Source organism: Manis javanica, chromosome 17, assembly GCF_040802235.1.
Source record: "Manis javanica isolate MJ-LG chromosome 17, MJ_LKY, whole genome shotgun sequence".
Lineage (NCBI taxonomy): Eukaryota > Metazoa > Chordata > Mammalia > Pholidota > Manidae > Manis > Manis javanica.
The window spans coordinates 5702493-5730395 of record NC_133172.1 but is presented as its reverse complement, the minus strand read 5'-3'; the positions used below and the strand labels follow the sequence as shown (position 1 = coordinate 5730395).

The 27903-nt window shown below is 56.3% G+C and overlaps 1 protein-coding gene across 3 annotated transcripts in view; it reads right to left on the bottom strand.

Moving 5' to 3' along the window:
* LRRC4B (leucine rich repeat containing 4B) overlaps window positions 1-15479 on the bottom strand; it is a 37765-nt gene extending 22286 nt beyond the window's left edge. Inside the window, exons 1-2 of one of the 3 annotated variants that reach the window (XM_017661570.3) lie at window positions 1399-1590; window positions 929-1048 (exon numbers count right to left, since the gene is read on the bottom strand). The gene's annotated coding sequence lies outside the window, so the exon portion shown is untranslated. Of the gene's footprint in view, window positions 1-928; window positions 1117-1398; window positions 1591-15147 lie in introns of those variants that run through there. The other 2 variants (XM_073225838.1, XM_037025725.2) reach the window with 2 other exon arrangements.
* Window positions 15480-27903: the final 12424 nt, after the last annotated feature.

Genomic DNA, 27903 nt, shown 5'->3' with positions numbered 1-27903 from the left:
GGCACAGAGCTGGCCACTTCGTGGCTGAGGGGCACTGTGGCCCTGGGCCTGCCCCTGTGACTCCCAGCCCTCCCTCCCACGCAGGCTCGAGTACACACAAATGCTCCCACACCAGCGGCGCAGCTCCCACACAGCCTGCCCCAGAGCCCCCCCACCCCCGGCGGGGGAGCGGGAGCAGCTGCACAAACATGCACCCACGGCAGTGACGGGCTGACGGGCACGCCCTCACCCCGCGGACTCCTAGAGCCGGACGCGGGCCGCCCCAACGCACACACGAGTGTGCGCACACACACACACGCCCTCCTGCAGTTTCCAAGATCACTTTAACGCAGATAAAAATGCATGTGTGTCGTCTGTGTGCTGAATGCATTTTTGAGAGCAAGAGCTAGACAGGGAGAGAGGGACAAGGACAGAGGGACAAAGAGAGACTGAGGGACAGAGATGAGAAAGACACAGAGAGGGACAGACAGACAGAGAGACAGAGGGTCAGAGTGGGGGCTGACTCTGTGTCTGCACCCCAGACTCATTTTTCCACCTGGAGGGCCTCTATCCCTGTGTCGATGTCAGGGCGGTGGGGTCTCTGCTTGGGCGAGCGTGACAGGGACGTCTACCCGGGTCCTTGTCCCTCGCCCACCATTCTCGTTCCCACCTCTGAAGACCGGTGATGGCCCAGCCCATACCCTCTGAGCCAGGCTTTGAGGCTGGGGGACCCACAGCGCAGGGACCCCCTCGGGCCGAGGAGGCTGCAGCACCTGCCCCAGGCCCAGGCCCAGGCCCGCTGCCGCGTCCACCTCTGCATCTGTCCCCATCTCGCTGCTGCCAGCCCACATCCCCCACCACGGCGGCCTCTGCAGCGGCTGGCCCTCCCTCCCCTTCCTTCGCCTCCGCCATCTCTGTCCTTGTCCCCCCCACAGCGAGGGACACTCACCCCAGTGGCTCCACTTCCGCTGGGCCTCTCCCAGCGCCCCAGGCCGCCCCCTCCACATGCCTCCAGCCGACGGGGGCTCTGCTTTCCCAGTTTTCCAGGGCTTCAGTCGTGGGGGTCGTGCTGGGGGGGGCGCAGGGGCTTCTTGGGTCTCCCCGCGCCCCCCCCCGCCTGTCGCCCTTCCCACCCCCCCCAAGGCCGGTCCCGGCCACTGCAGCAGCCTTCGGCTCCTCCCCTCCCTGCTCGCCGCCTCCTGCTCCTACCCTAACCCACACCTCTGCCAACCCTCTCCCCCGATGCCAGCCTCTTTTCAAGCACCAACCCCAGCGCCCCCTCCGCTCTCCTGTCCCTCTGCCTCCGTCCTGTCCTGTCCACCTCCACAGGCTGTACCCCCACTGCAGGCTCCCCTCACGGTATCGCCTCCCTCGGGGCCACAAGGCCCCCCCTGTCCTTCTCTTCCATCTCCTCCTTACTCTGCGCCCAACCCCATCACCCTCTGCAGGTCAGGGAGTCCGTCTTGGTCAGATTCTCTGTCTGTCTGTCCGTCTGTCTTGGTCTCTGTCAGCCAGGCTCTGTCTGTCTCTCTGGCTTTCTCCGCGATTACAATTTCTAGTCACACGGCAGTGCAGAGCCAAGCTGTGCCTCAGCTCGCGCCCTCCCCGCCTCACCCCTCCTCCTTTCTCTCCCTCTGAGTGGGGAGGGCGCCTCTCCCCCCTCCGCCTCGGCCCCCTTCCCAGTGCCCAGAGGCCTCCCCCTCCTCCGCTAATCAAAGGCTCCGTTATCTAATTAACCCATTGGTTCTGGGCAGCCTGGGAAGGTCGGGGAGCGGAGGGGGCGGGGAGGAGGGTGGACGGCTGGGCTGCCCAGGAAGGGAGGTCTGGCCGTGCCAAGCCTGGCCTCGTGGCCCAGGCAGCCTCATCGGCTGCATAACCAGGCTGGGCCACCGTGCACCCCCCAGAGCTGGCCACAAGCACCCCTCCTGCCCCTGCAGACGCCCTAGCTCAGGCTCCGGGACAGCACTGCCCAAGCCCCCAGCCATGCTGCACAGCCGTCTGCTCCGCCCCCCACCCCAGCGATGCACCTCGAACCCGGCCCCCCCCCGACCATCACCCCAGTCCTTCAGCTGAGGGCCAGACCCACTCAGGCCACAAAGAAACCCCCCGCAGATGCTGCCCTCTCCCTGGATCCGAGCCAGATCCTGGGAGCCGCCTCCCGGTACACTTCTGCAAAATGGGCAGGGCAGCCCCTTTGTTCCTTCCACCTGCCAGTCCATCCAGCGAATATTTCCCCAGCGCACTCAAAACCTAGGCACCCATGGCCACAAAAGACAAGCCACAATAGCATAGCACCCTGATCAAACGCCGGGGGCCTGGGTTTGAATCCTGGATCTGCTGTCGCCTTGCTGTGTGACCTTGGTCTGGTGGCTTCACTTTTCTGAGCTGCATAAAATGGGCACCAGGGTAGTGACCATATCTGTCTCAGGGCCCTGGGGGCTGACTAGCTAAGTGCTCAGTAAATGGCTCTACCTGTCCCTACAGGCAGCAGAGTCGGCCACTCCTCCCTGCTCCCAGGCCAGCTCCGTGCAGCCACCATCTCCCAGCACTCAGAGTCGCCTGCTCACCGGTCTCCTCTCTTCCCTGCCTTCCCTCCTGGGCAGCCAGAGGAGGCTGTCTAAGTCCAGGCAGACCGTGCCCCTCCTCGGTCAGGCTCACTAGATGCATGGTTTATAAGCCCCTCTCCCCAGGCCCAGCCCCCCTCTGCTGGCTCTCAGACCTGACCTGCTCCCACCACACCGGCCTCTGGCTCCAGGACAGGCTGAGTGCACTCCTGCCTCAGGGCTTTTGCACTTGCTCTCCCTCTACCTAGATCCCTGGTGTCTCTGCTATCGCTTGGGTCTTTGCTCAGATGTCACCTTTTCAGTGAGGCCATCCTGACCACCTCGCATCACACAGCATCCCCAGCCTTCCCCAGAACCTTTTCTGCCTAATTTTGCTATGTAACAGTTGTCTCCATGTGACCTCTAATAGTCCACACACTCGAGTGTAAGCTCCCCGAGGGCACAGATTGTGTCCATTTTGTGCACAGTGTGGTTCCCTAGTACATGGTAGGTGCTCAGTAAATACTGGGTGAAGGAGTGAATGAACAAGTTATGGCTTTAGTCTCTGCTCCTCTGGGTTACACCGCATCTCTCCCACAGTCACACAGAGCCTCAGCCACCGGCCACATGCCCTGCCCAGCCCCCAGCTCAGATGTCCCCGATCCTGAAGTCCCTTCCCATCCCGGGAGGCCTGACCAGTGGAGGCTGCACATTCATATGCCACAAACACAACTACCTTCAGCTCGACACGGTGCCTAGGCCATGCTGCTGCCAAGGTCCCAGATACCATAAGCTGGGTCCCAAACAGCAGGTCTCCAGTGCAGCTCCCTGCTCCCCACTAGCCATGCCCTGAGGGCAGCGGCACCTCAGGAAACACCAGTGTGAGCCTGCAGGAGTGCTGGCTGTCCCCATCTCGCTGCTGCCAGCCCACATCCCCCACCACGGCGGCCTCTGCAGCGGCTGGCCCTCCCTCCCCTTCCTTCGCCTCCGCCACCGTCCGTCCATGCGTCCCTCCACATCGGACTCGTCCCAAGTCCCTGAATAACACCACCACCAGTAACGGTGATGTCCACCCTGTACCTGGCACGGACTGGGCCCTGTTCCCGAACTTTACTTGCATTAACTGTACTTCTCCCATCAACCCTCTGAGAGGGACAGCTATTCACAGATAGGGAAGCCGAGGCACAGAGAGGTGGAGTCACTTGTCCAAGGCCACACCTAGGAAGCAGCCTCTGCCCCGTCAGCCCCACCAGAGCCGAGGGGCCCGGGAGCCCCTCAAGCTTGTCACGACAGCAGTAACAGTCCCCAAAGAGGTCTCCTGGGGGGGCATATTAAATAACGGTTGTCTCTGCACACCCTGCTGGTGGAGGCCCCCTTGGCCTGCCTTCAGTGGCCCCCCCACCAACCATGGCGCCCCTAGTAGTGATGAGAAGCATTCACTGAGCACTCACCGTGTGCCTAGGGCCGTGCTAAGTGCCGCCCACTCTTCCAGCCTCTGGCTTCGCCTGTTGTGCGCATTTTATACATGGAGAAGCAGAGCCAGAGGGCTGACAGCACTGGCTGTGGGGCAGCTGGGACACCAGCCCAAGGCCCAGAACCTAAGCAGGTCGCCATGCTGCCTCCCTCACCCCAGTGCCCCAGGAGAGGCCTCAACAAGAGGGCGCAAGGGAGGATGCAGAGATGGAGATGAGAGAGGCCCCAAAGACAGAAGAGGTGTGAGGGCAGCGAGACGGAAGGGGGAGGACAGGCTGAAGCCTGAGTGCAGGTGAGCGGCGAGAGACGGAGAGAGGCTGCCAGAGGGGCGCGCGAGCCGGGAGGCCAGGGAGCAGGGCCAGGAGCCGGGATCCAGGCGAAGGCAGGGGCGCGGGGCCCAGGCTCCCAGCCTCCCCGTCCTCCCCAGCCCAAGCTCCGAGAGATCTCGGGCACCGCGCCTGCGAGGATTCAGGCAGATGGCAGATCGGAAACCCGGGGGCCCAGGGGAGGTGGGGTGAGGAGACAGGGAAGCAGGGAATATTCCTGCCAGGCGTACTCATTTTTCTGGGGGAAGTTCAGTAGGTGAGAGCAAAGATAGGAAATGGACTGCCATCGCAGCAAGAGGGATGGAGGTTAGATCTAAAGAAGAACTTCCCGACTGTGCGGGACTGGGGCGGAAGTGGAGCCACAGCCGGGAGGGCGCAGAGACATCAAAGTCCGGGAGAGCCGAGCGCGTCTCCTTCGGGATGCCTGTGCTCCGGGCAGGGCCGGGGCCGGCGGGGCGGCGGGGAGGGTTGAAACAACTTCGTCCATGCGCCCCTCGCAGCCGGACCGCGTCCTGAATGCTTTTAAAATAAAAGCAACCTCAAAGCCCTGACATTGGCAGTCCCCTAACTTTTGAGACACAAGTACCCTGGGAAAGGGCAGCGCAGGCCTCTCAGAGCTGCTGCTGAGGACGCAGCGCGGGGGGGCTCGGCTCAGGCTCCGGGCCAGGGGCCCACAGGCAGCAGCGCCAGGCTTCCCGGGCGGGAGGGGGCCTCGCCGGAGGCGGGGGGCTGTCCTGGCCTGGCTTTCCCCAGCTTCCCACACAGGCACTGGCGGCTCGGCTCGTTGGTGTTTGGTCCTCCATTGTTCTTCTAACAGGTATTTACGGAGTGGCTCTGGCCCCTCTGCCCTGACCCCACCTCCGCGCCGCGGCGCCGCCACTACCGAGGCTCCTCCCACACACCGGGCACATTCCCGCCGCAGGGCCTTTGCTCCTGCCGTCGCCTCCGCTGCGCCGCCTGCCTTCGATCCCAGTTCCTACACCGCCTCTTTCTCCGCCGCGCCCCCACCGCTTGCACTGAACGCCCGCTCTTCTTCCCGGCCCTCGGAGGGCCGACGGCACCTGTTCTGTTTCTTGACCGTCCCCGCCTAGAAGGTGCGCTCCCCGGGCAGGAGTTTGTCGGGCGTGCTCGCTGCTGTGCCCCGGTGCCTAGGACCCCCGGGGCCCCAACAGCGTTCGGAATGAAGAATGAGCGAGCGAGCGCCCCCTGCGGCCGGGTCCCGTGCGGGTACGGGGTGCGCAGGGGTGAATGGGACCTGCCCTGTCCTTAGGGAGTCAGTGGTCCGCAGAGGAGACGTTCAAAGGCTAATGAGGCCGTGAGCACAGGGTGGGGACCACGGAACGTCTCAAAGGGGTAGTGCCCGGCCCGACGGAGGTGGACCTGGAGGAGGTGATTTCGGAGCTGAGGCTTGAAAGACAAGCGGGCGGCCGGTAGGTCAAGAAGGCACGTCAGGCAGTGGGACCCCTGTGTGCGAAGGCCTGGCGGCCGGGGAGGTAGGCAGCTGCACGGGGTCCAGCCCAGGCATAAAGCTGTCCGTCCTCCACAGGCTGGGAGTGGGGCGGGGGGCTGTGACAAGGAGGGGCGCCGTCCGCTTTGGGCTGGAAAGACCCCTCTGAGTGGCCTGAAGGCTGGGGAGGAGCTGGGCCAAGGCTCCAGGGGACGGTGGGGGGCAGTGGCTGGGTCCGTGGGGATGGAGGGGAGGGCGGGAACGAAGGGACAGCAAACAGGCAAACGAGGCGGAATTTGGACAAACTGTAGGCTGTAGGCGGGAGGCGGGGCCGGAGCCAGCACTCCTCAGAGATCTGGGGGTCAGATTCTTAAAGCTGAGAAAGAGAAGAGGGAGGGAAGTGGGGGGGTGGGACGGTGGAGAGGTCCCTGGACTCAGGACCCCAATCCTTGCTTGTGGGAGCGAGCCTGCACCTGCCAGCAGCCCAGACCTTCTGGGGAGCAGTGCTGGAGGGACCCTGGTTGCCATCGGCCCCTGGCTGTGCAGCCTTGGGCCAGCACCTCGGCCTCTCTGGGCTCCGTGTCCTCTCCTGTGAAACAGGGTGTCTTAACGGAGCCGTGCAGGGCTGCAGCAAGGCAGCCAGAACAGGGTCTGGCACATTGCAAGTGACCAGCAACTGTGAACTGGGACTCAGCCTGGCTGGTAAGTGGGGAGAGAAGAAAACCTTGCTCGGATGCCATGTTGCTGCCAATTGCCTGTTAGGAACCGTACATTGCTGTCACTCCATTTCCTCAGCTGAGAAATGGGAATTAATAACAGATGCTGTATAACAGAGGGCTCGGAGGGCAGGGGGTTAGGGGCACATGAAGGCCTGGGAACAGCAGCTGTTGACCAACTAGGGCGGGACTATCTCACTGCTTTGATGCCTTGCCACCGTCCCTTAGCGCTGAGGACCTGAGGAAGCTCAGCGTCCAGGACAAGTGAGTGGCCCCACGCTGTGCAATATGGCGCCACCAGCAAGTGCGGCTACTGAGCACTTGCCTTGTGGTGAGTGTGACTGAGGGATTGAATTGTTTATTTCATTTAAATTAATCTAAATGTCAATGGCCACACGTGGCTGTGGCTGTAGCGGTTACAGTACTGGACAGGGTGGTTCTAACCACCGGTCTCCGTCTCAGTGTGTCTCCTCTCAGTGTGTCTCGGCTGGGCCCCAGCCCCACCTGGAGCAGGTTCTGCCACAAGACCCTGCAGAGGGGGCTCCTGCCCCGCCTGGCTACCTCATGGGCACGTACAGGCCTCCAGGGGCCATGGAGATCGAAGATCGGAAACAGACTGCTGGCCTCCCGATGTCTGCCTGGGCCATGCGAGGCCGCTGCAGTGCCCCAGAGGGCCACGCCGAGGCGCCATGTGGTCCTGGCTGTGCCCCGGGTCACCCGGACCCAGGTGGTGCCCTGAACTCTCAGGCGCCCTGATGCTGTGCATACACTGTGTGCTCTGCGTGACTGCGGTTCTGGGGGGTGGGGCAGCCTCACACCCCTGACTTGGACCTAGAGGGAGAGAGTGGGGACCTGGCCTGGGAGGGGTGGTTTTTCAGAACCACGGTCCCTGCCCAGGCGTTGCAGGGGTACCAGGTGAGGATGAGTTTGCAGGTAGGGGTGGGCAGCAGGGGGTGAGCTGTGAGCCGCCCGACTGGCCTCCTGGCCCCCCTCCTTGCTGCGCCCTGGAAGGGGAGTGGTGTGATCCAGTTCTGTCTCAGGATGTGCAGAACTCTCTTTTTTCATGGGGGTGAGTGGGGGTGGGGGTGGTACTACTCAAGCAAAAGTTGAAAATAACTTGGACTGGAGCAGTGTTTCTCAGACCTGAGTGTATGTCCCCACCACCAGGCCCCCTGGGAAAGTACAGATGTGATTCGGGGCATCTGGGCGGTGGGGAGCTGAGGTGCCGTGCTTTCCAAGGGATGCCGGCCCTGGAGCGAGCTCTGAGGAGCAGGCAGCCAGGGGGCGGTAGGTGCGCAGCCGTTTCAGGATGGATAACGATCTGCCCCCAGCCCCAGCTATGGGCTCAAGCGGGGGCAGACCTGGGCTGGAACCTCAACTGCTACAATGATCAGCCACACAGTCTTAGAAAAGCGCCATCACTTCTCAGGGTCTCTGTCTGCTCACCTGTAAAACGGGGACAATAGCTAACCTACCTTCAAAGGTGGTGGGGATTCAGTGGCCCTGTATCTGTGATGGGCTGAGCCTGGCACACAGAAAGCTCTCATGAAATTATTCTGTAACTATGAATATCCTCCTCCTCCCCCTCCTCAATATTGTCACTGTGTCACTCTAGGAAGGGATGCAGAGGTGGAGACGGCGTTGGTGTCAGGAAAACCCGGGTCCCAACGCTGACTGGCCACTTGCTTGCCGTGGTTCCCCTCCTGCCCACCCCCAGGCTGTCTGTGAAGATGATGACACCTGGCTGGGTGGGGATTCAGGGCGACATGCCCAGGGCTGCGCACTTACAGGACAGTGATATTGAAAGTTATCATTTATTCTCCCTGAGCAAGAACACATTTTTTCCTCATTCTGTGACTCAGTCTCCCCCGTCCCCACATGTAAATCCAGCATGCCTGTCTGGATCAAAAGCACTCATTTATCAGGGAGTGGGTCCCATAGACTCACTTGAGGGGCCTTTGTCCCCCTCACCCTGCACCCTGGTGAGGCAAGCCTACCGTGAGAATAAACACGGGTAGGTCCTTCCCCCTCCGGGGCTTTAAGGCCGTACACAAGACCAGGAGGCCGGGAGCCCCTGAGTTATGGGAAGTCTAATGTCTTTTAAGGACTAACCTTCTGTCTATGTTATAACTAGCAATCTAATTGTCGCTATCATTAGTGATCCTAATTCCCACTTGAAGGGCTCTGTGAGCATATCCCCCCTCTCTGGGCCTCAGTTTCCCTTCTGGTAGGCAGAATTTTCAGGTGGGGGAGGCAATCCACAGGGTGGCCCATGTCTGGGTTTGCAGTCCCAGCTCAGCCACTCTTAGCTGTGTGGTCTTGGGCAAGGGACCTCATCTCTCTGGACGTCAGGTTCCCAATGGGTCAAACGAGGGATAATGGTCATGCCTCCCTGAGAACACTGCTCTCAGGAGTAAACAGAAGGAATCCCCACAGCATGCCTGGCTCACAGTAAGCGCCCCATGAATGTCAGCTTTGACCATGAGCATCTCTGACCCTGTGTCTGAGGGTCCCAGGCAGGAGGAGGGCACGTCTCCATGCCTACTGTCTGAGGTTTGCCTCCTGGGAGAGCTGGGGCTGGCACGGCTTTCTGACCTTGGCTGCAGTGTTTAAACAAGAGCTCCACAGCCTAAGCTCAAGGCCCTGGGCAGGAGCACGGCTGCGGGGTGCAGGGGGACAGGCTGAGACGGGAAGGGGCAGCTGGCTGCCACTCCCGCCCCACCTCGCTTGCTGTCTGGGTCATCCCCTTGCTTTTCAACGTCCCCACGAAGTGCCAGCGGCCCCCTGGGATGGACTCCTGCCTGCCCCTGGACTGCAGGGCCCCCCAGCCCATCTCCCAGGCCTCCATGCAGCCCCTCTGCCTCCACCTGCCATGACAACAGTTGTGTGTAGGTTTCCAGGCAACAAGGCGGCATCCTGCCACTCTTCTTACTCTCCTGCCACCCTCCCTGTCTGGCAGGGCCACCCCACTCTCTCAGGGACAGGGAGGAAGGGAAAGGGGGTTTCTCCACAGCATGAATGGTGGTTCCTAAACCCAGAGATGACACGGTTTCCTGCACCTGCCAGAGAGGAAATAAAGACATGCTCCCTACACCCCAACAAGGGTGATGGCAGAGGAGCTAATGCCGGGCCTGGGCACTGTGGCCACACAAAGGGGTCCCCTGTCATCTGCACCCCGACTGGAGGTGAGACCAAGTGAAGCCCTTCCCCCTCCGGGAACAGAGCCCCAGGCATCACTGTAGCTTGACGATAAGCACCCCCCACCAGGCCCTCCAAGACCTGCACTAGGACCAGATGAACTTCCAGATGTGCACCCCCCACCCCCCCATCACACAGGCAAACCTGCCCCTGCCTGCGGGCTGCAGTCTAATACATGGGGGACCGTGTGGGGTCTGCGGCCTGGCCTAGCTCTCAGCCAGCCAAGGACCAGCTGCAACACAGTGGCTTCATGCAACGTGACTCTAGAACATGTCGAGAGGCCAGTGGTTTCAAAGACGGTGGCCATGGGGAACCTGAGTGTGCTCTGCACACGGGTGACACTGCGTCGTCCTGGCCTGGCAGGGCAGGGAGGCAGTTAGGCCCAAGCAGGGCCCGGCCCCAGTGAGGCTTGGGGCTGGAGCAAAACTGTCACGGGATTGATGGAGGATGGTGGCGGGCGGAGAGAGCCCTGGCAGGGGGACTCAGATTTGGGAAGGAAACCAAGGGAAGGAGTGTGGAGAGAGTGACAGGATCAAAAGAGAGCCACGCGGAGGGGAAGGAGAAGAGAAAACAGCAGAGCTTGAAAACTCAGCTGGCTGTGCAGCAGGGCGGGTGAGGCGGGGGAGGGGCAGGCCCAGCACAGAGGGGGGCCGCGCCCAGCACACGGCACCCGGCACAGAGGGGGCCCATACCCAGCACCCAGCACGGCCCACTGCTGCCCCAGGGGGAGCATTTTTCAAAAGAGGCTGAAAATCTGGACTTTTTTTTTTTTGAGAAATAATTGACATACTACAGTATATTAATTTCAAGCATACAACATAATGATTCAATATTTGCAAGATGCTCCCCACAACAGGTCCAGTTAGCATCTATCACCACACAGTCACACACTTTTTTCTTGAGATGAAAATGGATTTTTATGTGAAATCGCTACTTTTTGTTAGAAGTTGGCAAATTAAACACTTTGAAAGCATAGGGGTGGGGATGACACCTGTGGTCCACAGGACGCAGAGTAAGTGCTCAGGGATGAGGGGACAGTGAGCACAGGGCAGGGAAGATGCGGGAGGAGGCAGGGAGACCAACAAGCAGGTGGAAATGGAGGCTGGAGGAGGGGGAGAGTGAGGCTGGAGGGGGGAGGGGGAGGCTGGAGGGGGAGGCTGGGAGGGAGAGTGAGGCTGGAGGGGGGGAGAGTGAGGCTGAAGGGGGGAGGCTGGGGGGGAGAGTGAGGCTGGAGGGGGGAGGGGGAGGCTGGAGGGGGGAGAGTGGGGCTGGAGGGGGAGAGTGAGGCTGGAGGGCGAGGGTGAGTCTGGAGTGGGGAGGGTGAGTCTAGAGGGGGGAGGGGGAGGCTGGGGGGGAGGGTAAGTCTGGAGGGGGGAGGAGGATGCTGGTTGGGGAGAGTGAGGCTGGAGGGGGGAGGGTGAGCCTGGAGGGGGGAGGGTGAGGCTGGAGGGGGAGGGGGAGTCTGGAGGGGGGAGGGTGAGTCTAGAGGGGGGAGGGGGAGGCTGGGGGGGAGGGTAAGTCTGGAGGGGGGAGGAGGATGCTGGTTGGGGAGAGTGAGGCTGGAGGGGGGAGGGTGAGCCTGGAGGGGGGAGGGTGAGGCTGGAGGGGGAGGGGGATGCTGGTTGGGGAGAGTGAGGCTGGAGGGGGGAGGGTGAGCCTGGAGGGGGGAGGGTGAGGCTGGAGGGGGAGGGGGAGTCTGGAGGGGGGACAGTGGGGCTGGAGGGGGAGGGTGAGTCTGGAGGGGGGAATGTGAGGCTGGGGGGAGAGTGAGGCTAGAGGGGGGGGGTGAGGCTGGAGGGGGGACGGTGAGGCTGGGGGGGAAAGTGATGCTGGAGGTGGGAGGGTGGGGCTGGGGGGAGAGTGGGGCTGGAGGGGGAGAGTGAGGCTGGAGGGGGACAGTGAGGCTGGGGGGGAGAGTGATGCTGGAGGTGGGAGGGTGAGGCTGGGGGGAGAGTGAGGCTGGGGGGGAGAGTGATGCTGGAGGTGGGAGGGTGAGGCTGGGGGGAGAGTGGGGCTGGAGGGGGAGAGTGAGGCTGGAGGGGGGAGGGTGAGGCTGGAGTGGGGAGGGTGAGGCTGGAGGGGGGTGAGTGAGGCTGGGGGGGCGTGAGGCTAGGGGGGAGAGTGGGGCTGGAGGGGGGTGAGTGAGGCTGAGGGGGGAGAGTGAGGCTAGAGGGGGAGAGTGAGGCTGGGGGGGGAGAGTGAGGCTAGGTGGGGAGAGTGCCACAGAGAAGCAACAGCAGTGCTGAGCAGGACGACATAGAGGCAGGTTTCCCAGATGGGGCAGGAGAGAGAAGGACTAAGGAATGAGCCAGGAGTAGACAGGTGAGCGGCTGTGTGGGGACAGGAAGGCACTGAGCCGGGGGCACGGCACGGGGCACAGTCCGCCCAGGGGAGAGACCATGGGAAATACAGAGGCGACACCTTATGACAGGTGTCTGGCCCAGAGAGGTGGGGAGTGGGTGAGGGGGTGGGAGAGACGGCGAGACAGGGCTGTGGTGCCCGCAGGCAGTGCGGGTGAGTGGGGGCAGCAGGAAGAGGAACTGAGGAGGCGACTGTCGCTGGAAGAAGGCGAGAATCCCAGGCTTGGCCTCCCCTCACAGCTCCTCTGCGTGGAGGCCTGCCTCTCTCTACGTGGCCTCTGTGCGTGTGCAAGCGGATGTGTGTGCCTAGCCAGGGCTCTGCTTTGGAGATGTGTCAATGGTCCTGATGCCTCATGTCTCAGTCGTGCTGTCCTCTGGGCTAACGAGGAGACTGTTGAGCCTCACACAGGGCGCATTCTCCCAACTGCCTCTGGGTGTGATCAAGGGTAACTGCTGGGGTCGCATGGGGCTGTACAACCCCCGCTCACACTGGGCTCTGGGTTTGATTGTGTGCATGCAGCTTTGAGGCTATTGGCAGCCCATAGAGCTGCATCGCCTTACTCCGAGGCCACCTCTCGCTTTGTGTCTCTGTGTGTGAGCTCGGGAGGCAACAGTGTGCAAGGGCCTCTGCACGAGGTGCTGCCCTCGCGCCTCCCTGTGGGCCTCTCTGTGAGGGGCTGTGTGCGTCTCTGTGCGTGCACAGGACTCCAGGTCTTTCTCGGGGCCTCTGGCTGCCTCGGCACTGCAGCCGCATTTGTAACTGTCTCTGATCCTACATCTGGGTCTCTGGCTGCCAGTGAATGACTGCGTGTGTGCGCGCCTGCGCGTGCACCTCTGCCTACACACGCCTCTGTGTCTTTCTCACGCCCCCCCACCAGCCTGTGGCTGACTGGGGGGTCTCTGACAAGTCAGACACCATGCGCCTAACCCCGGGCACCTCTGGAGGCGGTGTGCTCCTGCTGGTGCTGTGGGCCTGTCCCCACTCTCCCTGAGTCTGTGGCTCCCTGTGTCTCTGCCTTGCACACTCACTCTCCCTCCTCTGGGTGCGGATGGTATGTGTTCCCATCTCCCTGACTCCCCCTTCCTTTCTGAAACTCAGTGAGTAACGGTATGTCTGGCTCCGTGGTGATGCGCCCTAATTCGTGTGTGTATGTGTGTGTGCGCGCGTATGTCTGTTTGGGAGTTGGTCCCCCCTTAATTGACTGTGCCCCTGTCTTCTCTGACTCCCATCCTTCCCTGCCTTGTCTGAGGGTTTCTCTCGGGCCTTTCTGCTGCTGCTTTCTCTGTCCCCCCTTTCTGAGTGTGCATTTGGACAGTCAGGTGGCCAGGCTTAGAGGCGACCCAGGGAAGAGCAGGAGAAAGGTAGGAAGGGGACGAGGAAGCTGCGAGCTGCAGGTCCGCAGGGGCAAGGAGACAGAGGAAGCCACAGGAAGAGGGAGGGGGGTCCTGGCCAGCATCCTGGGGGTGGGGTGGGGGGAGAGGATGCTGCCCGCTGCCCGGACCTGGAAAGAAGCGACTTTGGCTACTCCCAGCTGCTGCTGGAGCCCAAGTTCCTGTCTGGCGGCTGCGCGGCCAGGCCTGGGATGTGAGGCGCATAGCAATGGGGCGCTGCGGAGGCTCGACTGCAGCTCCCAGCTGGGGAGGGGGCAGAGAGGGGGCTGGGGGACAGCCCCGAGGCTCCCTGCCCCTCCCCCTCCCAGCTGGGCTCTCTCCAGGGGATTCCCACACCCTGAGAAAGTGTCTTGGGAAGAGCAGGGCCGAGTCTGCGAGTCTGCGGGGAGCAGGGCAGGGACAGGGGCGGGTGCTCAGGGGAAGCAGCGGATGTGGGGGTGGGGAGGAGGGTCAGGATGGGAGTGGCAGGAGAGAAGGTGATGGGGCGGGTGGGCACTGGAACCCGGACCCTGGAGGGGCCCTTGGCAGGAGAGGAGGAGCCCGTAGCAGGGGGGGCTTGAAAACACGGGCGGGACCCTGGACAGATCCTGGGCCTCAGGCTCCCTGGACCGATGGGGAGCTGGAAGGAGCCCAGGGTCAGCGGAGGAGCTGCCCCAGAGGGAGGACCCTAGTATGGGGACACCAGGGGGTGAGGAGGCAAGGATGGACAGGGGCTCTGAGTGAAGAGAAGTCACAGAGGGGAGTCCCAGGCAGGGGTGGGACTGCGGGGGAGAGGATGGGGGTGCTAGGAAGAACCCCCCTCCAAGGCGAGGGTCCCAGGCAGAGACGGGAGGCCACAGGGAGTGGGGCTGGGGGAGGGAGAGGTTCAAGTCGTGGTCTCCTGGAGAGGGGATCAGGCACTGGGTATCTGGGGGGAGAGTCAGAGATGGGGGGAAGGGTCCTGAGGAGAAGGTGAGGTGCTGTCAGAAGGTCCTGGGAGATCAGGGGTGCGGGTGGGAAGCTCAGGAGGGCAGGAAATGGGGGGAAGGAGATTTCCTCTTGGACGTGGAGGGAGGTAGTGGTCTCGGAGAAACACGTGCGGAGAGAAGGCCCCGAGAAGAATGGGGTCAAGGAAGGGGTTTGGGGAAGAGGGAGGGGCAGGGGCTGGGGGACCCCAAAGGGAGAAAGCACGAAGGCTGGGGAGGGGGTTGTCTCGCTCCCCAGTCACCCCCTCCGTCTTTCCCATTCTCACTTCCCAAACTCCCCGGTTCTCCCCGGTTGCCAAGGCAACCGCTCCTTCCAGGCGCGGTCACCAAGGAAACCCCGTGCCCGCCTCTCCCCCTCCCCATCACTGGCGTGCCCCCCCACCCCAAGCAGCAGCGGTGTGGAGGGTGGGAGGGGCAAGGGGGGAAGAACCCGGACTCCCACCCCAGAAAGGGGGCCCAGGTCTGCGCCAGGCGAGGCCCCCCAAGCCTACATCCTCACCCCACAGCTGGATACGCAGCGACCGCCGGACGTGCCCACCCCCCGTCCGTCCTCAGGCAGCGACGACCCCCCCCAAGAACTCGCCCAGCCCGGAGGACCCCCGCCGACTGCCCCCCCCTCCGCTCTCCATCATGTCCCGCCCACTGCCCTCTGCCGCCCCCCAACCCCCGAGGAGGCCCAAGACCACCGACCCTAGAGGATGCCCCCCCGCCCCCCGCCCCCGCCCGGTGCCCCTCGGCGGCTACTCACAGCGAGGAAGGGGGCTCCTTCCGGGGGGCAGCATGCCCGGCCCGCGGGGGGAGGACCCCCCCAATGAGGCGCCGGGATCGGGGTGCGAGGCCCGCTGCGGGGAGGCGCGGGGGGCGGGGCTGCGGCCCGGCGTGCTCCCCCCTCCCCGGCTCCCGGGTGGGGAGGGGGCGTCCGCGGCGGCGCCGGCGGGGCCCGGGGGCCGCTCTGCCCTCGCCCGCCTGCCGGCCCGCCGCCCGTCTTCCTCTCGTCTTCCTTTCCTTCCTTCCTTCCTCGCTTCCTTCCTTCCAGCCTTCCTCCCTCCCTCCTCGGGCCGCCGGCGCCGCTCTCCCCCCACCCACCCCCCCAGGCCCCGGGCCCGGCCCCGGCCCCCGCCTCGGACGGTGCGGCAGCGACCGCGAGCAGCCGGAGCGGCGGCGACGGGAGCGGAATACTGATGACGGAGGGGAGCGGAGGGCGGGCGGGCGCCGGGAGGGGGGAGGCGGCCTGGGAGGGAAGGAGGGGGAGGGGAGGGGAGGGAGGGAGGGCTGCGAGGGGAGGGGGAGGGGAGGGGAGGGGGAGGGCCGCGAGGGGAGGGGTAGGGGGTAGGGGGTAGGGGGTAGCGGGTAGGGGAGGGAGGGGCGGGGGCAGGAAGGGAAGCCGGGCAGGGAGAAACTCCTCCACCTTTGGGGAGTATTTGAGTATTTGCGGGAGCGCAGGGGAAGGGGGGGGCACGGGGAGAGCGGACCGGGGAGGGAACGGCACGGGAGCCTGGGCAGGGGGGCAGGGGCCTGAGGAGAGGGCTCTTCGGGGCAGGGCCAGGGGCAGGGCAGGGGGGAGAGGCCGGAGGAGGGCCGAGCTCTGGGGCAGGGGACACGCGGGAACAAAGCTGAGCTGAGAAGGAAGAGGGGGAAGGGCGGACCCCTGGGAGCTGGAGGAGGAGGGGCCGGGGCAGGGGGTCCTATGAAGGGGGCAGGGCAGGGGGGGCCCAGTTCATCGCACTCCATCCTGCCAAGACAGAAGGATCCTCACACCCCTTTTCCAGACAAGGACACTGGGCTCCTGGGGAGCGGGGGCCAGGAGCCTGAGGACAGGGCCTCTTGGAGGAGCTGGAGCAGAGGTGGGGGCCCCAGGGAGAGGGCAGAGGACGCGGCCCACAGCCTCCCCACCCACGTTCTCTCACCTCCCCCAGGTGTCAGCAGCGGGTGCTGGGGACGCATTTAGAGCTGCGAAGCTGGCACTGCACCTCGGGTACAGAGGGCAGGGAGGGGTGACGCAGAGACCTGGGAGAGGTCACCTTGCCCTCCCCATGCCCCATCAACTCCCCCTGTGCACTACCCCACGGCTCAGGCACCCAGGACTGGGGCAGAAGGAAATAGGGGACAAAGAAAGCCAGGAGCAGCCGCTGTCCAGGACACTGAATTTCCTTCCAGGTTCTGAAATTAGGGCAGAAATCTCACCTCTTCTTGTCCCCCCAAGAAGTCCAGCTACTAACTTTGGGCATAGAAGAGAGAGAAAAGGAAATGGCCCCTTCCTTCAGTGCCAGGGTCCCAGAGAGACTGACTCCCTCCTTGCTCTGCTCTGTCTGAGAGCCCCAGGGAGGAGAAGGGGTGGCCCCTGCACCCCCACAGGCCGAAATGGGGCAGAGTGGAGGCTGGTCTGGGGAGTGAGGGGGCTGGGAGGCAGGGAACAAAGTGGGCCAGACAGAGGTCTGTAATGAGCCTGAGTGGGAGACAGGCCCCAAGTTCACAAGACAAGTGAGGTCACGTTCAGCGCATAAGCAGCAGCTGTAGGTGGGGGCTGGTTACAGCAGCAGTGTGGGCGCTCTAGAGAGGGGAAACTGAGTGAAGGAGAAACAGGCGAGGCCCAGAGAGCAACAGGTGGGCTGTGGGGTTTTGGGTTTCCACCTGGGAGCTGCCAAGAGCTGGTTTAGGAGGCTGCAGGAGTGAATGTGTGTGCGCCCAGAGAGCACACGGGCCAGGGTGAGGGGTAAGGCTGGTAAAACAGTAATAGCAGTCAGCACGCCCGTGCTTGCTCCAGTCAGACGGTGCTGACCACTTCCACGCATCTGGGAACATCTCCTTGACTCCTTCCAGTCACCCTGAACTTGACTCCGAGGGATGTGGGCACTGGCGGGCACAGGCGGAGGGGGGACCTCGGAGGCCCAGCTGTAACCAGCATTCACCCTTTAGTTACTACAGGGTCCCTGGGGGAGGCCAGTGCAGGGAAAGAGAGAAGAATTTCAGTATCTTACCAGCCTGGGTGCCTTCCTAGTTTGCTGGGTTGAATCTCAGCCCTGGCTGTAGAGTGTGACCACCCTGTGTGACTGAAGGACGGTGAGTTGCCATCAACCACGTGTTCACTGAGGGCCTGCTCTGTGCCAGGTGCCAGTCGGGCCCCTGAGAACCAGCTGGAAAACAGGACAAAGCAGGTCTCTGCACTCATGGAGCTTATCTTCCAGAGAAGTAACCCAAGGACCTATATCAGAGAAAGAAATGAGGGCACTTAGTGGGGAGAGGGGCTGGTGGGGCTAGGAGGACAGACCTGAGGTGATCAAGGGAGGCCTCCTGGAGGAAGCAGCTTTTGACCTGAAACCTTAATGATGAGAAGGAGGCAGTGTGGGTGTGCAGGGAAGAGCTCCCAGAAGAAGGAATATGGGAAACAGGGGCCCTGGGAGGGCAGCAAGCTTGGCCTGTTTGAGAGAGGGAATGAGACAGGTATGGCAGAAGCAGGGCAAGAGACAGGGAGAGTGGAAAAGAGGAGAATAGAGCCCCAGGTTTAGCTAAAACACAAATCCAGACCTCAGTGCTACTGTCTGTCACCTCAGCTTTGCCCTAAAGCTTAACTCAGGTGGCGGTGCTGTTACCTAAGTCCCGACCCCCACTTTTCATTCATGTTTCAACACAACTCGGGCCTATGAGGTGCCAGAAACCATATCACCTAAGAAGGGATGGCAGACCTGGGGATCCCCCCATAGCAATGGAAACTCAGAAGGTATGTTTACTGTTTCAAAAAACCAGATGTAAATTATATGTTTCCTTTGGGATGGCATTTCAGAGGTTAACCCATGCATCAAATTTCTCTGCTTCAGGCTGTAAAAAAGTTTTTTTGAAATCTACTCAGTGTGTTAACTGCTTGTTTCACCCTGATAGAAGTTCTGGTGGAGAGTTAGGTGTACCTTTGATGAATAAAATACGGGCAAAGGATGGAAGTTTTCACGTAATAATACAGTTTGGTTTGCTCAGAAAACTTGCAAAGTGGGATCCGTGGGGTGCAAAGGCATCACCCCCACCCCACCTCTGACTGGGTGTTTTGTTCAATACTGCTGCGGGCCTTCCCCTCTGCTGGTAAATAATCACGACTGTCACTGATGGCAGTAAGTTCTAGAAAGTGGGTGCTAAGCTAGGCCCTAGACCTTACCCCCAATTCTGACCTTCACTATTCCGCCAACTCAAAACCTAATCCTAATTCTTAGGAGAGGTGGTGACTGCTAAAAAAGGAACATGGAGTTGGATGCTCAACTTTCAGAGCAGAGTAACATCTCTGTTGCCTGCCTGTCTAGTTTCCAAAACATCTGTAATTGTGCTGAGTCAGTGTTGTCGACCAGGTTTCCTGAAGATGGCTGTAACAATATCCTCCACCCCATGCCCTGTGACACTCCTCCATGTGACTTCCATTGCAACTAGGAGGGCTTTTGTGACTTTTTTGACCAATGGAGTGTGGCAGAAGTGATGTCATGTGACTTACAAGGTGTGGTCCTAAAAGAGATGCAGCTACTGCTTTACTTGCTGGAACATTCACTCTTGAGTCTTTGATGTATAAACCAACTGACTGCCCTGAAGCTGCCATGCTGGGAGGAAGCTCAAACTAACCCACGTGGAGAAGCCACAGAGGGAGACTCTGATTCTACCTGAAGAGGGAAAGTCGCCTGGCCAGCTCTCAACTGCTTAACTCTCCTTCCATTGCGGCCCCAGCCATGGCCTTAATGTATCCACTATGGAGACCCAGAGCCGGAACTGCCCGGCAGAGCCTTTCCCAAATTCTCAATTCACAGAAACCTTAGGAGATTAATAAAATGATTTTTTTGCCACTAAGTATTGGGGGTGATTTGTTGCATGGCAATAGATAGCTACAATAGGCAGCACACAGACCACAAGCACCCTAGTTCTTTACCAGACAGGACAATGTCAAACTGTCAGCTTCCATCGGAGGTTGACATTTTGGCAGAAATAACCACGTGTACCACCCTGGTCTTGGTTTCTAGATACAAGTCCCTCAAAAAGAAGCCAGACTCCTCGGAAAAGTAACTGCTGCCAAGGTTTGGGTGGGGTGAGCCCAAAGTAAGCCTGGGACATCTTTTGTGCCAAAAAGACACAGAAGTGCTCAAAGACTAATGGGGTCACATTAAAAGACACAGGAGCCAGCCTGAAGGGGCTCCTATCGCAAAAGTTGGGGCAATTTGAGCATCAGAATGCATGACTGCAATGACGGTAATGTGTGTGTGTGTATGCATACACATACATCATGTATGGATATCATAGATATGATGACATGCATGAATGATAGAATGACAGTCAGCATTTTGAACCTCCAGATTCATTCTTTCAGGGATCATCAGGACATCCACATGTTCCTACAGTCTCACCCTACAGATTACTTGTACCTTTATAATGGAGAGACGGTGGTACCATCTTAATAAGGGGATGAAACTTAGCATCATTAATTGTGAGACAACCTGACATATGTGCCTCCTGGTATAATGCAATATGAAAAGCAATATGCTTCATTTATGAAGTTTACTTGCCAAGAATGCTTATGTTGAATCTAACTAAGCCTCAAGACCCCTAGTTCCCAAACTGTATACTGAGGCACCCTGGGGGGGAACTGCGGCAGAGCCACAGCAGGCCACAGCAGGGCTGTGCTGGTAAATGTCTAACAGCCAGTTCTCTTTCTCTGGAAAAAAGTTGTCGCTGAGCACTGTGACATCAGCGTTCAGTGGAGAAGAGATGCACTGCTTTTCCTTCTTCCTTCCCGGAAAGCCAGCACTGATTGGCTGTAGCGCACAACCGGCTGCAGGATACTGAAAATTTTCAGGTGAAACAGTCATACCCGGATCTATTACACATCACATGACCTACTAGCTCTGAGGTAGCTCACAGCTTCAACATTAGATGTGCACTGCATTTTGGGGGATGATATATCTTCGTGAAGCTCTGTGAAAAGTCACATCTTTTTGGCAGTCCTCTGATTAAAAGAAAGGACTGCCCTGAAAATCTTTGGGAAACAGGAAATGAGGGGATTGTGTCCAATCTGGCTCCACAGTGTGAGAGGGTCTGTGGCACTCAACAGGTGCACACACCCCTGTAGTGAGTAATTAGTGCCATTTAAGAATGAAATAAAATGTTTTTCTTCCAATTTATGTGCCTTGCTTTTTCAACTGGTGGTAAGTTGTTAGGACATAAATACCGGACCTAACCACTTCATATAGTTGACGCTTGAATAACATGGGTTTGAACTGAGTGGGTCCACTTACACGTGAAGTTTTTTCAATAAATACAGTACAGTACTGTAAATGTATTTCTCTTCCTTATAATTTTTGAAATAACATCTTCTTTTCTCTAGCTTACTTTATTCTAAGAACAGCAGTATACAACACATACAACTTACAAAAGTATGTGTTCATCAGCTGTTTATGTTATTGGTAAGGCTTCTGGTCAGTGGTACCCTATCAGGTGCTTCAAGTTTGGGGGGAGTCAAAAGTTATATGTGGATTTGTGACGGCACCCCTAATCTCCATGCTGTTCAGGGTCAACTGTAAATGGAACAGTTAGGTTTCTTTCAGGCCTATATACACCATGAAAAAATTACCAAGACACTTAAAGGCATGCTGCTATGAGAACTTCTGGGAACGTCTGCTCCAGACCTAATTTCTGTTTTATAGAAACTAGGATACAGAAACAAGTTAAAAGATACAATGAAGAAACAATCAGACAAGTCCAGAATGTGGGACACTCTGCAAGTGTGGGACAGTCTACAAGATAATCAGTCAGGTGTCTTCCAAAAGTCAATGTCATGGGGGAGAAAAAGAAGGTTGGAGCAGTTGCTCTAGGGATTAAAGAGATGTAGCAGCCAATGCAATGCACGAGCCTCACTTCAATCCTGGTTGGGAAGATTTCTTAGAAGCCCTAAAAGAGTTTATTGGGAAAAGAGGAGTCTGGACTTGACCTGAGAAGTGTTAGGGAATTAACATTAAATTTCTTAGGAGTGGTAATATGACACTGTGATTATATAAGATAATGTTCTCAGGTGATTTTTGCCAAAATAATTACACCTGCAGTTTACTTTCAAATAATACATCATTTGAAATGTTGACATCAAATTTAAAGGGTGGGTGTATGGATTTTCTGTGTATTTGACATTTATCATACAAAATTTGGGTGATTTGGCTGAAAGAAGTAACATTTAGGGTAGGTGTCCCTTGCAATGAACCCTCCCCCCCACACACATAACAGTCTCTCCCTGCATCAGCATTTAAGATTGCCCTAGTATTGTTCTTCATTAAAAAAATAATCATTCCCCAAATCCCCTCCTTTGATGCACATCTCCCTGCAGTTGGACCCATTCTTTGTTTTTCAGCAAAACCTGTGGAACAGTTGGAAAGACACTCTCTCCACTTCCTCAGGTCCTATACTCTCTTCAAACACCAGCTGCGCTTCTGCCCCCATCCCACTAAGCTGTCCTTGTCAAGGTCACCAATGACCTTTGTGCTGCAAGTCACCCGCTACTCATCCACTCACTCGGCAGCGCTTGGCACAGTAGCTCCTTGAAACCATTTCTTCTCTTGGCTCCAAACCCCCTTGGCATCCTCCTCCCTCTCCAGACCCCGTGGTTTTGCTTCTGCACCTTTGCTGGCTCCTGCACAAGGAAGGAGAGCTGCAGGGCTGGTCTCCCTTTGTGCTCCACTCGCTCTCCCTCCCCAGGCGACCTCAACCCAGCTGATGGCTCCCCGAGGTGGCTCTCCAGCCTTGACATCGGCACTGGGCCCTCCCTGCCTGTGCACAAAGCGCCACTTGGCCTCTCTACTTCTCCAAGGCAGCATGACCAGAACAACGCCGGGGCAACTCTCCACTCCCTGCACCCCCTGCCACCGCCCCCCACTCCTGCACCTGTTGTGCACCCAGTTTCCATCTCCGCAGTTTGTACTGTCCTCCATTTAGTTGTTGGGGGAGGAATGTAGAAATTGTTCTTGATGGTGTTTTCTTCACCTCTAAGTCCAATCCACCATCCTGTGGCTCTGCCTCTAAAATATACTGCCAACAACCTCTTCTTTCCATCCCTCTGCCACCACGGCAGCAAAAGCCACCATCCTCTCTCCCACAGCCAGCTGAAGGCCTCCCCCCAGGTTTACTGCTGTCACTTCTGCCTCCCTACAATTCAGTCTCCACACAGCAGCCAGAGTGATCTTGCTAAAATGAACATCAGATCATGTTATCCTTCAATTTAAGACATTCTAAGGACTTCCCACCCTACTTTGAGTTAAATCTTCACTTCTTACCATGGCCTCTAAGGCCCTGCATGGTCCGGGTCCTGATACCATTGCAACCTCATCTCCTGCCACTCACCCGTCCGTCACTTACTACACTCCAGGTTTTCCTCTATAGTGAATCACTCCTGCCTCAGGGCCTTTGCACTAGCTGCTGTCTGCTGGAACATTCTTCTTCCAGATCTTCCCATGGCTGGCTCCTTTTGGTTTTCAGGTCTCAGTTCAAATATCACCTCCTCAAAGAGGCCTCCTTATCCAACATATTTAAAGGCATCTTCCTACCCATTCCCGGCCACTCTCTATAACACAAATCTGTTTTATTTTCTTCAAATCATTTATCTGTAACTGATATTTTCCTATGTATTTGTTTACCTACTACACACTGTCTTCCCACTGTCTAGGAAGTGCCAGGAAAATTATGTATTTTCATTAAATTTGTTGACTACAATACATAATCCATCCAGTCTTCTATGCACTCAAATGTTCTTCTTGGAACAAAATCATCCATCAACATAAGAAAACGCTACCTGTTTTCATTGCAACTACTATGCGTTAATCAGGCACTTGAGTTACCATTAACCCTCCCAGCAATCTCGAGAGGAAGGTGCCTGTTTTATGGAGAACAAGACTCAAGTTCAAAGAGATGAGTACTTACACAAGACCACACAGTGCGGAGGTGTTACATTTGGATTCTAAACTTGTTCCGTCTGACTCCAAAGCACATGGCCTTCCTACCCTGCCACACTGTTTGGGATATAATGGAATCACAATTTTGTTTCACTGTAAATATAACACATTGGGAACCTGTTTACGACCATGACAGAGTCACTGGTTCTGGGCTTGCCGTCTAAGATGAGCAATCGCAAAGCTGTACAAAATATATGAGGCCACTGTTTTCAGGCGCTAAACAAATAGGAAGAGAACTGTGATCCTATAAGGTACACTGTGACCCAGTAATTTCGCTCTTATGTTATTTACCCCAGAGCAATGAGAACATGCATTTGCACAGTCCACACAAAGGCTTGGGGAAGACTGCTCGGAGTGTCTTTGTTAACAGTAACAGAGAACTGGAAGCCACCTCAACTTTCATCGACAATGGAATAGATAAACCCATTGTAGTGTATTCATAATAGAATACTATTTACCAACATAAAAGAAAAAAAACCTATTCGTATATTCAACGACATGGATGAATCTCATAGACATTATGTTAAGCAAGAAAAAAAACACACGATAGAGTACATTCTGTATGATTCTATTTATACGAAGTTCAAGGAAAAGCACAATTAATCTTTAGTAGTGGAAATTAGAATAGTGGTTACCTATGGGTTGGGGATTAATTAATGCAGGAACTTCCCAGGCTGGTGGAAAAGTTCCATTATCTTGAATGAGGTATTGGTTATATCTGTCTATAGATTTGCCAAAACTCACTGAATTGTAACCCTAATCTGCACATTTCACCGTAGGTAAATTGTTCCTGAAAATAATTCTTTGGCCTCTACCTCATGTAATTTACGAAAATAAATTCTAGACAGATTATGCATCTAAATCTAAAAGGCAAAACAATACAGCTTTAGAAAGCAAGCACGGGGGAGCGTTTTCATGTACTTAGAGCAGGAAAGATTTCTTAACCAAGACCGGAGTAAAACACAAAGGAAAAAAATTGGTAAATTGGACTGTATAAGAACTTGTGTTCATCAGGAAATACCATAAAGAAAGTGAAAAGGCAAGCCACAGGCAGGAGTAGATTGTTACACAGAATATGTAAAGAACAACTGCTAATCAATAAAGAAAAGTCAGACAAAGCCACAGAAAAATGGGCAAACTCTTATGTGGGAGCACAGGCTGGCATAAGCCCTCTGGAAACAGCATGGCAGTGACCTCTGACGCTGAACATCGGCGCACCTATGACTCCCAGGTATATATCCACCAGAAATGAGTACACGTGCTCCCTCAGACAGGTACAAGGACTTGCATTGTAGCACTGTTCACAGTGGTCCAAACCGGAAGACAATTCGCACGTGCACCAAGAGAATGGATGAGTCAATTGTGGTAAAATCACAAAACGTCACTCCCCAGGCCGTGAGAATGAATGACCTACAGGCACATGCAACCACATGGATGGATCTCACAACCGTTCTATTGATCAAAAACAAAAGCCCATCACAAAAGAGGCCAAACTAACGAATCCGCAGGGTGTGAAGTCAGGATAGTAAGAAGGCTTTGAAGGAGGGTGGTGCCTGGAAGGGGATGTGAAAGGGTTTCTGGGAGGCTGGGAAGGTTCTCTTCCTTGATTTGGCTGCTGATTACATGGATGTGTTCACTTTGTAGAAGTTGACTGAGTTAGACACTTGTAACTTGTGTATTTTTCTCCATGTATAGTATGTTTTAATAAAGGTTTACTTTTTGAAGCAAAATAATTCATGATTGCATTAGTTTCTATTGCTGTTATAACAGATTGGTGTAAGTTTAATGACTTAAAACAACACAGATTTGTCCTTTTACAGTTCTGGAGGTCAGAAGTCCAAAGTCAGTCTCACTGGGCTAAAATCAAGGTGTGTTCCTTCTGGAGACCCTGGGGAAGAATCTGTTCGCACCTTTCCCAGCTTCTAGAGGCACCTGCATCCCTCGACTCATGGCCCCTCATCACCTCAATCCCTGCTTCCATTGTCACACCACCTTCTCTGACTCTGACGCTCCTGTCTCCTTCTTCAAGGACCCTTGTGATTACACTGGGCCCACCTGGATAATACAGGATCATGTCCCCATTTCAAAACCCTTAATTTAGGCATATCTGCAAAGTCCCTTTTGCCATGTAAATCAACATGTTCACAGGTTCCAGGGATTAGAAGGTGGGCATCTTTATTCTGCTGCTACGGTGATCCTGAAAGAACGGGTGGAAAATAGAAAAGTAGGAGAAAAACTTCCCTATCCTTAACCTCCAAATACAATCGCTCTTAAACGGTTTGATGCATTTCCACTTAGTCTTCGAAAGCATAGTTCTAGCCATACTTCATATAAAATGTGTGCATCTTGCTCTCGTCCACTGAGTCTTGCCTCACTAACATTTCCATTATAATATGTGTTTTTTAAGTGTCTTTTTCAGTGGCTGTGTAATATTCTATTGAGTGGATGTAGTATACTTAACTCAACCATCCCCTTCTAGCTGGATACCCTGATAATTTCAGCTTAAAAAAGCTATTATAAATAACATCATGAGGAACCTCTTTGTCTGTGTCTCTGTTTGACTTGTAGGTGGATTCCAAGGCCTTCAGAGCATGACTGTTTTTCCTGCATGTGACCTGCTGCCAAATTGCTTTTCCAGAAGGGTGGCAGCAATCTCTGAGCGTGTGCCTCATACGGGCATGGATGTCGGTTCACTGCGCTCTCACCAGCATTCAGGAGAACCCGAAAACATTTGTTTCTTATTTGATGGGAAGAAAAAAGAATCACTGAGCTGGTTTAATGCTATGCCCTTGGGCTTTATCAAAAGGAACAAAACAGTTAATACGAAAATCACTGTAGCTTTTGGGGCAAAGTTGTGTGAATGACCCATTAATTCAACTCTTAGAGAAATAATCAGAGAGGTAGACAAAACATCCACACAAAGATGTGTATCATTTGTAATAGCACAATTTGAAAACAATCCAAATGGTAAAAACTAATAGAGCATGTGTGATCCTGGGGAAGGTGCTGTTTTGGTATCCTGTTGTTTCCACCTCTAATAACTCTTGCCTTGTCTATTTATTAGTCATTCATTCATCTCATGTATGGACTTAGCTCTGTGCTGGCAGCTGGGGATATAGTGATGAACGAATTAGTGACGAACAAACCAGCTGCCCTCAGGAGGCCTACGAGGTTGTCTAGCGGGCTGACGTGCCTCATGAGGGACCTCAGTCCTACTATCTGCAAAATAGACTGAAATCTCGCTGAGGGAGTACAGTGGGTATCCACTGTCTTGTGGCCTGGCATGCATTTCCCCTTCTGTCTGGCAGCGGCAGTCCAGTTGTCCTCTGGAACTCCTTGTCCTTCTTTCAGTCTATGTGATTTCAGTGCAGCTGACTCATCCTAGGCATGGGGGGCAGGCGCATGACCCAGGCCTGGCATCTCCCGACCAATGGGAACCAATCTCGGACCCTTTCTGGAGTTACCAGGGAGAAGGTGTTTGCTTGATACTGGGCTAGTCAGCTGGTAGAAATGAGATCTGCAGTGGCCAGTGACCATTTGCTATGCTCAGGGTTGCTGCACACGTTCGGGCAATTCCTCTGCAGAAATTCAGCCGGTGCTTGTCTCGCCAAACCTTATGTCCTGGAGGCAAGATTGTGCCAGCCAGATGGAAAGGATGCGCTTTTAAAACTATCCATCCAGAGTTAGTGGGTTTTTTAATAACTGGTCCATCCCAAAGGCCTCTTTTTTGTTGTTGTTCATTTTCCCTGAAGGCACCTGATGACCCTGCCATAATAAAGAAGAGGCTTCCTGAGACTGAAGGCAGTGCAGGAAAGTGGAGGGGACAAATGGAAAGACGTGCTCCTGATGGCAATGTTTGGGTGCCTGATCCAGCCATTCCTGATGCTGGCCCAATTCCTGAACTTTTTAGTTACATGAAGCAAGAAATATGCACTTCGTCTCCATTTTTTTGCTGAAGCCAGTTTCACTGGGGTTCTGTTTCTTGCTGGGGTAACCAAGCTGCCTGATAGCGTGAGGGATGGCCTGCTGTCTGCTCATACCACCCAGCACACACTCCCATTTCTCCTCTATGGGCTGTCAGTTCACTTAACTCTAAAAGAACAGCAGTGCTTCCTATTTCAATGCCAATTGTATATGCATGATTTTAGAGGAATCTTGTTACCTGAAGGAGGGAAGGCAGAGTTTACTGACCCCATTCTACAGCTGAGATGATGGCAGTTGGGAGCAATTTTATGATTTGTTCAATGTCACATAAAATGAAGCACACCGAGCTGCTACATGACTCCAAGTCCGGTGTTCCATTGGCAGGTGGGAAGCTGGGAACAGTACAGGGGGAGCAACTTCAGAATCACAGGAAATGGCAAGAGGGCCGAGTGGTGGCAGCCTCTTTTGATCTCTACCTGGGGCTTTTCCCTCTGCATTGTGCTGTCTCTTGGTTGATAGGAACCATAAAGGCATTTTGGAAAAAAAAGACTTATGTATATTCCCCCCATAGGACAGGCAAAAACTAAACTGACTGGTATATTAAGTGTTGATGAGGATGTGGGAAA